General features: G+C 44.4%; 2 protein-coding genes across 2 annotated transcripts in view; one reads left to right on the top strand and one right to left on the bottom strand.

Annotated features, from left to right (window-relative positions):
• Positions 1-11,828, bottom strand: part of USO1 (USO1 vesicle transport factor) — a 103,409-nt gene that overhangs the window by 80,722 nt on the left and 10,859 nt on the right. The gene's annotated exons all lie outside the window — the stretch shown is intronic.
• G3BP2 (G3BP stress granule assembly factor 2) overlaps positions 209-11,828 on the top strand; it is a 99,337-nt gene continuing 87,717 nt past the window's right edge. The window contains exon 1 of the mRNA XM_006142940.3: positions 209-368. The gene's annotated coding sequence lies outside the window, so the exon portion shown is untranslated. The remainder of the gene's footprint in view (positions 369-11,828) is intronic.

Below are 11,828 nucleotides of genomic sequence, written 5' to 3'. Positions count from 1 at the left end.
CCGCCGCCCGAGATGCGCATGCGCGGGGACGTGGCATTACGTGGCGGCTCGAAGGGCGAAGGCGAAAGGGGAGAGAAGGCGAGAGGGACCCCAAGCCCGGAGCCGCCCAGGCCACGCCCACTGCTTAGGCCACGCCTCCCGTCGCAGGGACACGCCCCTTTCTCCCGCCCTTCTGGGTTCGCTGCTGCTGGCCACAGACACCCACGTGGTCGAAGCCGGGCCCTGCAGCTGGAGAGGTTCTGGCTAGACTGCGCGTTTGGCTTGCGAGGTGTGTAATTGTCGCGGAGAGGGACTTACTGCAAGCTGTCAAATCTGAGTTGTTATTTTGTTGAGTCGAAAGTGAAATTGTCCTTCGGCCGACGTGACAGGTAAGGGGTCCCAGCCCCTGGGAGGGTTCGTTTAATTTTGCGGTGTTACAGTATGAGCGTGGTGGCCTTGTGGATCCTTGAAATTGCATTTCTTCACAGGGCTTTGTTTGGTGGTAAAAAGGGTGCTAGAGACCCCTCATTCCATTGCCACTGGAGGGCGCTTTCACAGCTCTTTAACCTGCTAAAAGGAGTTTCTGGATCCGAACCCCAGGTACACTGCTATTTTCAAGTGTTGTGAGGAGGAAACCCATCAAACTCTGCATTTACTTGACTAGAGAAACATATTTTTCTGCAGTGTCAACTTTGGAAGGAGTAGCATAGTATTTTGTTATTAACTCCCGCATTTTCATTGTTTCTTTTAAACATGCAAAATGTCATTTTTTCAAATTGCTGTCTGTTCCTTTCTAAATGAGGTTGTCAGGTACACATGCTTGTGGAATAGTCTTGTTCTTTTTTTTTTTTTTTTTTTTGAGACTAAGAAGCACAGGATCTAGTTAGCTGTTGACTCACGCACCTCTTCACTTAGATTCCCTTTAGGTTTCAAATTCAATATTTACAATTGAACTCATCTTCCCCAGCCTTCCTTAAAGAAAAAAAAATCAATACGCTGCTTTTACTGTGTGCCCTGCCATGCTCAATAGTACCACTGTCCAATAATTGTCTCATCTAGAAGGAAGAAGCTGAGAAGAATCTTGGACTCTGGCTTTCCACCCCCACATGTCCAATCAATAGTCCTATCATTTCTATTTATAGAAAAATTTCAAATAGGTCCTCTGCTCTCCCTCCAGCCTCCGACAAGGTTTCTGTTCTTTCATGTCTCACTAAGATTACAGCAGTAGCTTTCTAACTAGTTTGTCTGCATTCAGCTCTAGCTTCCTTCCAGCCCAAGTCTCCAGTCCACCCTTGAGAGAGCCTAACGACCACAAAACATCTGTTCATGTTAGTCCTCTTCTTAAAGTCCTCCAGTGGCTCCCCATTCTCTCCATAGTAAAATCCAAACTCCTTAGGTATCTGCTATGATCTGACTCCTTCCTATCTTTCTGGCTCCTGCTTCCCCCACATACTATGGGCATTTCACTCATTCCTGAATATGCCCTGCCCTTCCCTCCTCTACATCGGACAAACTCCTGCTGGTTCTTTAAGGCCACTCTGGCATCATCTCCCAAAAGCTTTCTCTGAAATCCGGATGTGTATCTATAAGCCAGCACTTTGCAGTAATTACTATATGGTAGACAATAAATGCTTATTAAACCCAACCCTTAGGGGCAGGACTGTGTTATTCATTTTTATATTTCTGTTGCTTATCTCCTTGTCAGAAGAGGTGATATGATGGATAAATGAATAAGTCATTGAAAGAATATATGAATATTGGGTGGGCAGGTGGTGTGGTGGTTAAGGGCACTGGTCTTCTATATGGCCGACCGTGGTTTGAGTCCTGGACCTGGCCGCTTGCTTTCTCACTTTCTCTCTCTCTCACTCTCTCAGTCTCTCACTCTGTCCCTCTCTAGTCAAATTAAAAAATAAAGTTAAATAAAGTAATTCTAAAAAAAAAGAATATATGAATTTGAAGCTTGGGAGAAGAGTTCTTTTTCATCTGTAAGGTGGAATTGCAGAGACAAATGTCACAAAGACTTTGGTGAAAGTTCATTTCCTACTGCCAAGGTTTTAAGCCTGAGAGACCTGGAGAATGGTGGGTCATATTGCCAAAAATACTGTGTGCTAAGCATTGTCCTCTGCTTTTAAACTAGACACTTGACATTTCTCTTCAGATATTTTCCATGAGGGCATTTTGATGCAACCCTAAAAAAAGTAACCAATAAATGCTCAGCATTTTTATTACCAAGTAATGGAAGGAATGAACCTCACCCAGACCCTAAGCCTCACCCCTCCCTGAGTCTCACCTCACCTCTGCCCTGAGTCCCACTCCATCTATCATCAGAGATGAGACCCTGAGATGGAGCAGAGCTCAAGCATGTCTCCCATTCCTATTACTTGATAGTAAAAACCAACATCTTGACATTTGAACAGAGTTGTTTTATTTAAGACACCCACCTTGTCTGGATGTCCAGTTCTGCTTTCAACTTTGATGAGTATAGTAGGTTACTATACTTTGGTACAGAGAGTAGCAATGGCTTACTCTGACTTCTCATGGGACTTGTTTTCTTCTATAACAGCATCCCTTGGGTAGGAAGGGCTGTAGGTGGGATGAACAGGCATTTAGGTGCAGAGCTAGTGAGGGTGGAGCTCCTCTTTTCCCCAGCCTCTCAAACTTGCCTGTGTTCTGGTGTCCAAACGGGTGGGGCTGCTCCCTACCTCCAGCCTCGGGAGAAGGCAAGAGGGCACAGTGGCTAGTTTGCCCCCTAGTTAGGGTCGGAAAGGGGAGCAGGGGCCTAGGCATCATCACTGTGGAACAAGTGTCAAATGGACTCCCTATTTAAAGAGGGGTCCAGTCATTGGCATGGTGGTTAAGATGGCTGGATCTAACATGGCTGACCGATTTGAGTCCTGGACCTGGCAGCTCGCTTTCTCACTTTCCCTCTCTCTGTCTCTGTCTCTCTCTGGTAAGAGGATGTGCCCTATAGCATATTAAGTAATAATAGTAATAATAAATAAAATTAAATAAGTAGTTGTTAAAGAGAAAGAAACAGTGGCCACGGGCATGTATGTGTGTGTGTGTGTTTGTGTGTGTATGTATGTGTGTATGTGTGCATACGCACCCAAAATCCTGAGCGGAGGCTGGTAGAGAGGGGATTGTAGTCTGGTCATCCCCCTGAGGAGGTGCTTTCTCACTTTCTCTCTCCTGTTCTCTCTCTTCCCCCAGCAAGCACATATGCTCTATAGCAGATTTTTTTTTTTTTTTGAAGAGGTTTTTGCTATAGGGTGCATGTGCTTGCCAGACAGACAGAAAGAGACAGAGAGACAGAAAGCGAGAAATCACCCCCCAGAGGGGATGGCCATGCTGCAATTCCTTCTCCTCCATTCTCCTCTCGGGATTTTGGGCACGCATGCACACGCGCCCGACGTGAGTTCTAAGCCACCAGGTCCGGGATGCGAACCTCAGTCGACTACATGGGAATCCAGTGACATAGCCATTATGCTAACTGCTGGGCCCAGCAGATTTTTTTTTTTTTTAAGGAGAGATATTTGCTATAGGGTGTGTACATTCACTGGAGAGACAGAAAGACAGAAAGCGAGAAATCACTCCCCAGGGGGGATGGCCACACCGCAATTCTTTATCCTCCATTCTCCTTTTGGGATTTTGGGCACTCACGCATGCACACATGCCCGGCTTGAGTTTTAACCACCCTGGTCTGGGACTTGAACTATGGCTGACTATGTGGGAGTCCAACAATGTAACTGTTATACCACCTGCTGGTCCCTCCCTGAGGCAGATTTAAAAAAAATAAAGAGGAAGCGGCTTCTATATTACTTTCACTACTTTCGCTGATGTGGTAGAGAAAAGTTAGGGACTGTGTCTTACTCCTGATTGTACCCTTTCATCACTTCGCAGAATTCCTTTCAGGCGGGAGACGCTCAAGAAGCATTTGTTATATAAACATAAATGGAGGAAGGCACGAGAAACTGTGAATGTCTGCCTAACACTGTAAATCTAAGCACTCAGGGCGAGAATGCCACAAGTCACTGAAACACATGCAATCTAAAATTTTGAGTAAATAAGAACGATTTGGGGGGTTGCTGGTTGGTGACATGGTGTTTAAGGCGCTGGATCCCACATCCCACTGCACGGTTCAAGTGCCAGACACGGTGGCTTGGAAAACACGCTGGAAGTGTGTGTACATGCCCCAGATCCCAGGAGGAGAATTACTGTGGTGCGGTCATCATCCTGAAGGGGGATTTCTTCTTATCCTTCCTTCCACCCCGCTCTGCCTCTGTGGTAGGCACAGACACCTTCTAGTAAATTAGAAAGAAAAAGAAAAGATTTTTTTTCTCCTAAACCAAACCTGACAACAGAACTACTAGCAATATTAATTAGTTTGAAATCCACTTTTGTTTGTTTGTTTGTTTTTGCCATAGGTACATGCGTTTGCTGGAGATGGAAAGAGGAAAAGTGAGAAATCAGCCCCCCAGGGGTGATGATCATCTGCAACAATCTCTCCTCCATTCTCCTCTCACAATTTTGGGCATGCACGCACTCATGCCCGGTGTGAGTTTCAAGCCACCAGGTCCAGGGCTCAAAACAGAGTCATCCATGTGGAAGTCCATCACCTTAACCATTTTGTCACCTACCGACCCGATTGAAATTCATATTTTTTTTTTTTTGGAGAAGTTTTTGCTATAGGGTGTGTGTGCTTGCCAGAAAGACAGAGAGAGATAGAGAGACAGAAAGTGAGAAATCACCCCCTAGGCGGGATGGCCACACCGCAATCCCTTCTCCTCCATCCTCCTCTCAGGATCTTGGGCACGCACGCACACACGCCCGGCGTGAGTTAAAGCCGCTGGGTCCGGGATGCGAACCGCAGTCGACTACATGGGAGCCCAGGGACATAGCCATTACGCTAACTGCTGGTCTCTGAAATCTATATTTTTAAATTACTTCCTTCGGTGACCCACTTTCTGCATCCTTTATAACTTTCTAGCAGAAAACAGCAAAAACAGTGAAATACCATTGTATAAGATTGTGTTTTAGAGGGGGATGGTGTTGCTTTAGAAGGATGGGTAGAAAAGATCATTTGTGTTTGAAATACATGATGTGCAGGTTTTTAAAGACTTGTTACTGGAAAATTAGTGTTCCAAACCATTGCTGATACAATTAAGTACTACCATCCAGTAACCAATTAACCTATACCAAAATAAATTTATAATGGTGAAGCAACAGTCTTGACTAATCAATAAAAATATCAAATTTGGTGCTTTTTCTTTTCTTTTTTTTTTTTTAATTCGGTGCTTTTTCTTTGCCAAGTTCTTTTCAAAGTGCTTTATATAAAATAATCTACTTAGAGACCAGCAAAAGGCGTGATTGTTAAGATGCTGCATTCCCACATGGCTGGCCACAGTTCGAATCCCACACCTGGCAGCTTGCTTTCTCACTTCCCCTTTCTTTCTCTGTCTCTCTCTGGCCAAATTAAAAAATAAATAACAATAACAAATAAAATGTTAATAATAGTAATCATCTACTTAATCCTCACAACAACCCTGGGAGTTGGGTAGTCTTAGTAGCCCTGTCTTACAGATGGGCAATCAGGACAAGGGATGAAATTGACCAGTATTATACGACTAGGAAGTGGCAGAGTTGGGGCAGTTGATTGACAGTCTGTCTCCAAAGCGCTCTTATGGACTTTGTTACCCTACCTATCTGGACTCTAGACAAAGATCATGCCGTAGGTAGAAAGGTGGTTTGTAAGTCCCTACATAACCCGACCCCTCTGCTATCTCCCAGGCCTCATTTCTTACACTGCATTCTCTCTAATTTTCTACCACATGAGCTTCCTTGGTGTTTCTGAAACTTACTTCCACCTTACAGCCTTTGCAGTAGGGATGCTTGCTACGCCATCCACAGCGAGGTGTGGCCCCCTCCTTCACTCTCTGGAAGCCCGTTACATGGGTCTTTTCTGACTGTTCTAAGTTGCAGCTTCCTCGAACTCACTCTTTCTGTGCTCTGCTTATTTTCCTCTATAGCACTTAGCAGTATACATTAGTCTATCTTATGCATTATCCCCCCCATTTTATCATGTATATTATACCAAGAAATGTACCTTAAAGAAATTAAGAGGGGCCAGCAGATGGCATAATGGTTATGTTGCTGGACTCCTACATAGTCGGCCATGGTTCAAGCCTGGGACCTGGCGACCTAAAACTCACTCTGGGCTCATGTGTGTGCATGCCCAAAATCCTGAGAGGAGAATGAAGGACAAAGTTGCGATGTGGCCATCTTCCTGGGGGACTGATTTCTTTCTTTTTTTCTTCCTTTTTTTTAAATTTTATTTATTTATTTATTTATTGGAGAGATTTTTGCTATAGGGCGCATGCACTCTCCAGAAAGACAGAGAGATAGAAAGCGAGAAGTCACCTCCTGGGGTGATGGCCACACCACAATCCCTTCTCCTTCATTCTCCTCTCGGGATCTTGGGCACGCATGCATATGTGCCTGGCGTGAGTTTAAACCACCGGGTCTGGGACTCGAACTGCGGTCGGCTACATGGGAGTTCAGCGATATAGCCATTATGCTAACTGCTGGTCCCTTGCTTTCTGTCTCTATCTCTCTGGCAAGCACATGTGCTCGATAGCAAAAAATCTCTCTCAAAAAAAAAAAAAAGAAAGAAAGAAAGAAAGAAAGGAAGGAAGGAAGGAAGAAACTGCTGGACCTGGTGATTAAGGCAGCCAGACCTGTTATGTCCGATTCGTCAGTTTGAGTCTGGACCCAGTGGCTTGAGAAATACGCCAGATACGTTTGCATATGTTCCCCAAATCTCAAAAAGAAAAAGTAGAGAAGGGATTGTGACATGACCATTCCCCAGTGAGAGGGCACTTTTCTCTCTGTCTCTGTCTCTCTGTTGCTCTCTGGCAAGCACACGTGCCTTCTAGCACTCACACATACACTCACATAAAACAAATCTGCACATTTCTTTTCCTGAGAGGAGAATGGAGGAGAAGGGATTACGGCGTGGCCAACCCTCTGGGGGTGATTTCTCGCTTTCTGTCTCTCGTCTGTCTGTCTCTATCTTTCTGGCAAGCGCATGCACCCTGTAGAAAAAAAAAATGCACTTTTACATAGCATTGTATTTACATCTGCAAGTGTCTATACTTTCTATAGTATAATCCAAGTGTGTGTTCATTTTTTTAGAAAACGTAATAAACAGAATTGGCTTACTTTTGGAAGACCTAAATTATTAAACCCCATATTCATTTCCAAAGTATCTTTTAGTTTTGTTATGGGGCACGTGCATTTGCTAGGGGGAGAGAGAGAGAGAAAGAAAGCAATTGAGAAATCATCCCTCCTCTCACCCTCCTGGGAAATGGCCCTACCACAATCTGCTCTGCGTTCTCCTCTTGGGATTTTGGGTATGCACGCACACATGCCTGGCATGATTTTTAAGCTGCTGGGTCCAGGACTTGGTCCATGGAGTTGGCTATGCAGAATCCAGCTGCCTTACCCTCCATGCCAACTGCTGGCCTCCAAAATACTTTTTATAAGCTATTTTTGGAGGGATGAATTTATCAGATGCAGACCCAGGCGCTCCTGCTCACATTGGAGACTCTGACTGTCACAGCCCCACACCCACTGTGCATCAACCCCCCCCCCCCCCCTCTAGCTGAACAGGCAGGGCCTGAAGAGTCAGAATGAGGTCGATGTTTTTACTGTCCCATTCAACAACTATTCTGAGCCTTTGAAGTTCACACTGGCTGATGCCAAGATTCCATGGACGCTTAAGATGACTTTTTATAGAGTCACTGCCCTCTTCACCAGCTCGGCATGGGCCCCGAGCAAGCTGTGGCTGATCGTTCTTGCGTGTTTGTGCCTGTGGCCCGAGCTGTAATAGTATGTGTGGGGTGGCAAGGTCGTTTGTCTCTTGAGATCCAAGTGCAGTGTGTCCAGGTAGAATGGGCCTCTAGGCCAGCAGGTGGTGGTGGCAGCCCGGGACCAGGACTTTTCAAAGCCGGCCCACAGCTCCAAGACCTCCTCTTTCTCCAAATCTGTTTCTTTAATGAAGTCGACTGTTGGATGCTAATGGCACAGACAGGTAGTTGGAGGAAAAGAAATTGTGCGTGTGTAGTTCTCTGTCAGCAGCTCAGAGGTCCGTGGGCAGAGAAGCATGGAAGATGAGACGATCGTAAGCAGAAACAAAGAAGAGAAGTCTTTTCTTTGGCCTGACTGTTCCCCGATGCTGTCTTTTTTTTTTTTTAAAGAATTATTTATTGGGGCTGGAAGATGGCATGGTGGTTAAGTGCGCCGGACTCCCACATGGCCAATGGCGGTACTAGTCCCGGACCTAGTGGCTTGCTTTCTCACTTTCCCTCTCTCCCTCTCACTCTATCCCTCTCACTCTATCCCTCTCTGATCAAATTAAAAATAAATAAATGAACAACTACATAAATAAAAGTTAAAATAATTCATTAAAAAAAGAAAATTATTTATTTAATTCCATCTGTTATGATTATTATCATCATTATCATTGTCATTATTATTATTATTATTTCATTTGACCAGAGAGAGACAGAGAGAGAAAAGGGGAGGGAGAAAGCCCTGATGCTATCTCACCTGAATCTCACACACACACACACACTCACACACACACACACACTACTAGTGGAGTGTAGAGAACCAGAGAGGTCCAACATGCGCTTCCTACCCCATCCCCACCTGCAGTACTCACATACGCATGTGGCCTTTCCAGGGCAGGCTGTAGAGTCTGCATGGTCAGCATGACCCGGACCCCAGTCCTAGAAGTGCTCTCTCTCCTAAGAGTGGGAAGAGTGACTTATAAATAGTGGCAGTCCAGGGTCTCATAGGCCATTGCAACCTCCATCTCCTTCCTATGAGGGTGCTGCTCTCTACATCTGGTCTAGGATCTGGATCAGAACAACATGACCCTACTGGTATTTTGGTGTTTATTTTACGTTATCGTAAATATTGAGTTTTTTGTCTTTAAAAAGTTCAGAATTTATACCACTTAAAACAGATCAGTGACAGGACATATTTAAAGCTTTTTTTTTTCAAAATTTTATTTATTTTAAAAAGATTTTAATTTAATTTAATTTACTAATATTGTTATTCTTTGAATTTCACCCCAGAGAGAGAGAAAGAAAGAAAACAAGCCACTAGTTCCGGGACTCGAACCGCACTGAACTGTGGTAGTCCAGTGCCCCAGTCACCACAGCACTTGCCGGCCCCCTGAAGTATTTCCTCTGACCATATATTAGTGCTTCCTTTGAACTTCAAAAGAGCCCTGGGGCATGGCTGCTGGGTTGATCCGGCCCGTTAGTACCTTCCTGCAGCTTTAGCTTTCCTGCCTAGAGCGGTTGGAGCCTCAGTCCCTGGATGGCCACTCAACTCTGGACAGAGGCGAGGCCGCATTTGAGCAGTTTTGATTGTTTCTGCTAAGGGGGAGTGGGGGTGGGAATGGACCTTCCTGTGCTCTAACTCTTGCCTTCCCCAGCAGAATGGGCCACTTCGTTAAAAGAATTTTACTCAGGGGATCCATACTCAGCTCTTCCGTCTTTTGGGTGGAAGATGGAACTTTAGGAGCTAATTAATAAAGAGAAGAAAGAAGAGCTTCTATGGGGCCAATAGGTGGCATGGTAGTTAAGGTGCTGAACTCCCACATTGCTGACTGCCGTTCGAGTCCCAGACCTGGTGACTTGCTGTCTTACTTTCCTCCCTCCCTCTCTGTCCCTCTCTGGTTAAATTAAAAAGGGTAATAATAATAATAAATAAAATAAATAATCCCCCCGAAAAAAAAAAAGGATTCTATGAACGAGAGAGAATGCAAAGAAGATGAGGGGGAATGGAGTGGTGAGAGCGATCCAAGAAACTGAATGAAATTGCTGACTAATATCTGCAGCCAGAGTATTATACCCACATAAATACAGACTTTTTTTTTTTTGTCAGTGCTTAAAATAGCTTGGTATACCAGAATACTGAAAACAGATGTGCTTGGTTTCTTGAATTATTGATTCAGCAAACATTTGAGTCTCTGTCCTCTGTGCCAGGCCCTGCTGTAAGTGTGCTCCTGTGCGTATCTCGTGCTGCGCTGCTAGAAATTCTCATTCCTTTTATCCTCCTTGCTAGAAATTCTTATTCCTGCTTCACAAAGAGAAGTCTGGGTTTCAGCCTGGTAGAGACCAGAAAGGCATGTTTGCTTTGTAAATGGAGATCGACCAGGGCTTTCATACCATTCCTGCCGCTTTGGGACTGTGGGACCCTGGTCCAGTTACTTCATTTTGCTGTATCAGTTGTGATTGTCAGGCACTGGAAGTTCAAAACAAAACAAAAACTATGAAGTGTCTTAAACAGATGAAGAGACAGGCAGAGCAAGACTAATACAGAGGCTCTGGGATGCTGTCTGAGGTCCAGCTGGAATGTTTCTGTAGGGCTGGATTTTTCATCTTCGGCATGATGTTTCCTCTTTGTCATTACACGTCCCCAGCATTGTGTCCTTATCATGGACAGGAAAAAGGATAAAGGTGAAAGGTAAAAAGATCTCCCAACCGAGTATACCCTCCCCATTGTTTTACCCTTGTCATTGTTTATTCTGAATTAATTTTGGCATTCTGGAGAGCTTGCAAAAACCGCAGTGTGACCATGACCCGCTGCTTTCTCGTCCCCTCTCTCTCTTTTCTCTCTCTGGAAAGCTGACATATCCTCTAGTAATTTTTTTAAAAAGTTAACATTTAGGGGGCCAGCAGGTAGGGTGGTAGTTAAGGCATCGGACTCCCACATGGTCAGCTGCTGTTCGAGTCCTGAACCTGGTGATTTGCTTTCTCATTCTCTCTCTCTGGTAAGAGTCCCTTCATCTCTCCCTCCTTTCAGAATTGGGGTTTTTCAAGCCTCTGGCTTCAAGACTTGAATTGTGTGGTTGGTCATGTGGGTTCCAGGCACATCCACAACCAGGCCACAGGCTGGCCCCACATGTTACCAACTTTACCCCCTTTATCATTCCTTTCTCTCTGAATATATACATTTTTACCCTGGGCCATCAGAAACGAATTTTTTTAAATAATTATTTTATTTAGGGGACCAGCAGGTGGCGTGGTGGTTAAGGTGCTGGACACTCCCACATAGCCAATTACGGTTCGAGTCCCAGACCTGGCAGCTTCCTTAGTCTCTTTCCTTCTGTGTGATGTGTGTGTGTGTATATGTGTCTGGTCAAATTAAAAGAAATGAATAAGTTCAATAAATAATAATTAAAAATAAAATAAAATAATTATTTTATTTAACTTTATTTATTTTAATTTGACCAGAGAGGGACAGAATAAATGTGTGTGTGTGAGAGAGAGAGAGAGAGAAATGAGAAAGCTAACATCCAGGTTCAAGATTCGAAACGTAGTCGGCCATGTGGGAGTCCAGTGCCCTTTACTACCACACCACGTGCTGGCCCCCATCAGAGAGGAATTTAGAGCCATAGTTTCCCAATATGTCCCTGTAGAGCTGCAATGTCTAATTCCTAATGAGAAAAACATTTTCTTGAGTAACACAGGACAGTGATCAAACCTGGAAATTAATGCTGGGACATTGCCATTGTCTGATCTATAAACCTTATTCACATTTTGCCTGTATTCCCTCTAATCTCCTTCTTGGGGAGGAACAATTCTTTTTTTCCTAGTCCAGGGTAAAATCCAAGACGATACGTTGCATTTAGACATCATGTTTCTTTGGTCTCCTTTAACCTGGAATAGTGCGTTCATCTTTGTCTTTTAGGATCTTGACATTTTGGAGAGGAGAGTATAGGTTATTTTGTAGAATGCCCCTCAGTTTGGAGTTTTCTTTTTTTTTTTTTTTTT

This window comes from Tupaia chinensis, unplaced genomic scaffold (genome assembly GCF_000334495.1).
Source record: "Tupaia chinensis unplaced genomic scaffold, TupChi_1.0 Scaffold000086_1, whole genome shotgun sequence".
NCBI classification, from domain to species: Eukaryota; Metazoa; Chordata; class Mammalia; order Scandentia; family Tupaiidae; genus Tupaia; species Tupaia belangeri.
The sequence above is the reverse complement of the archived record's forward strand: the minus strand, read 5'-3'. Positions and strand labels throughout refer to the sequence as shown.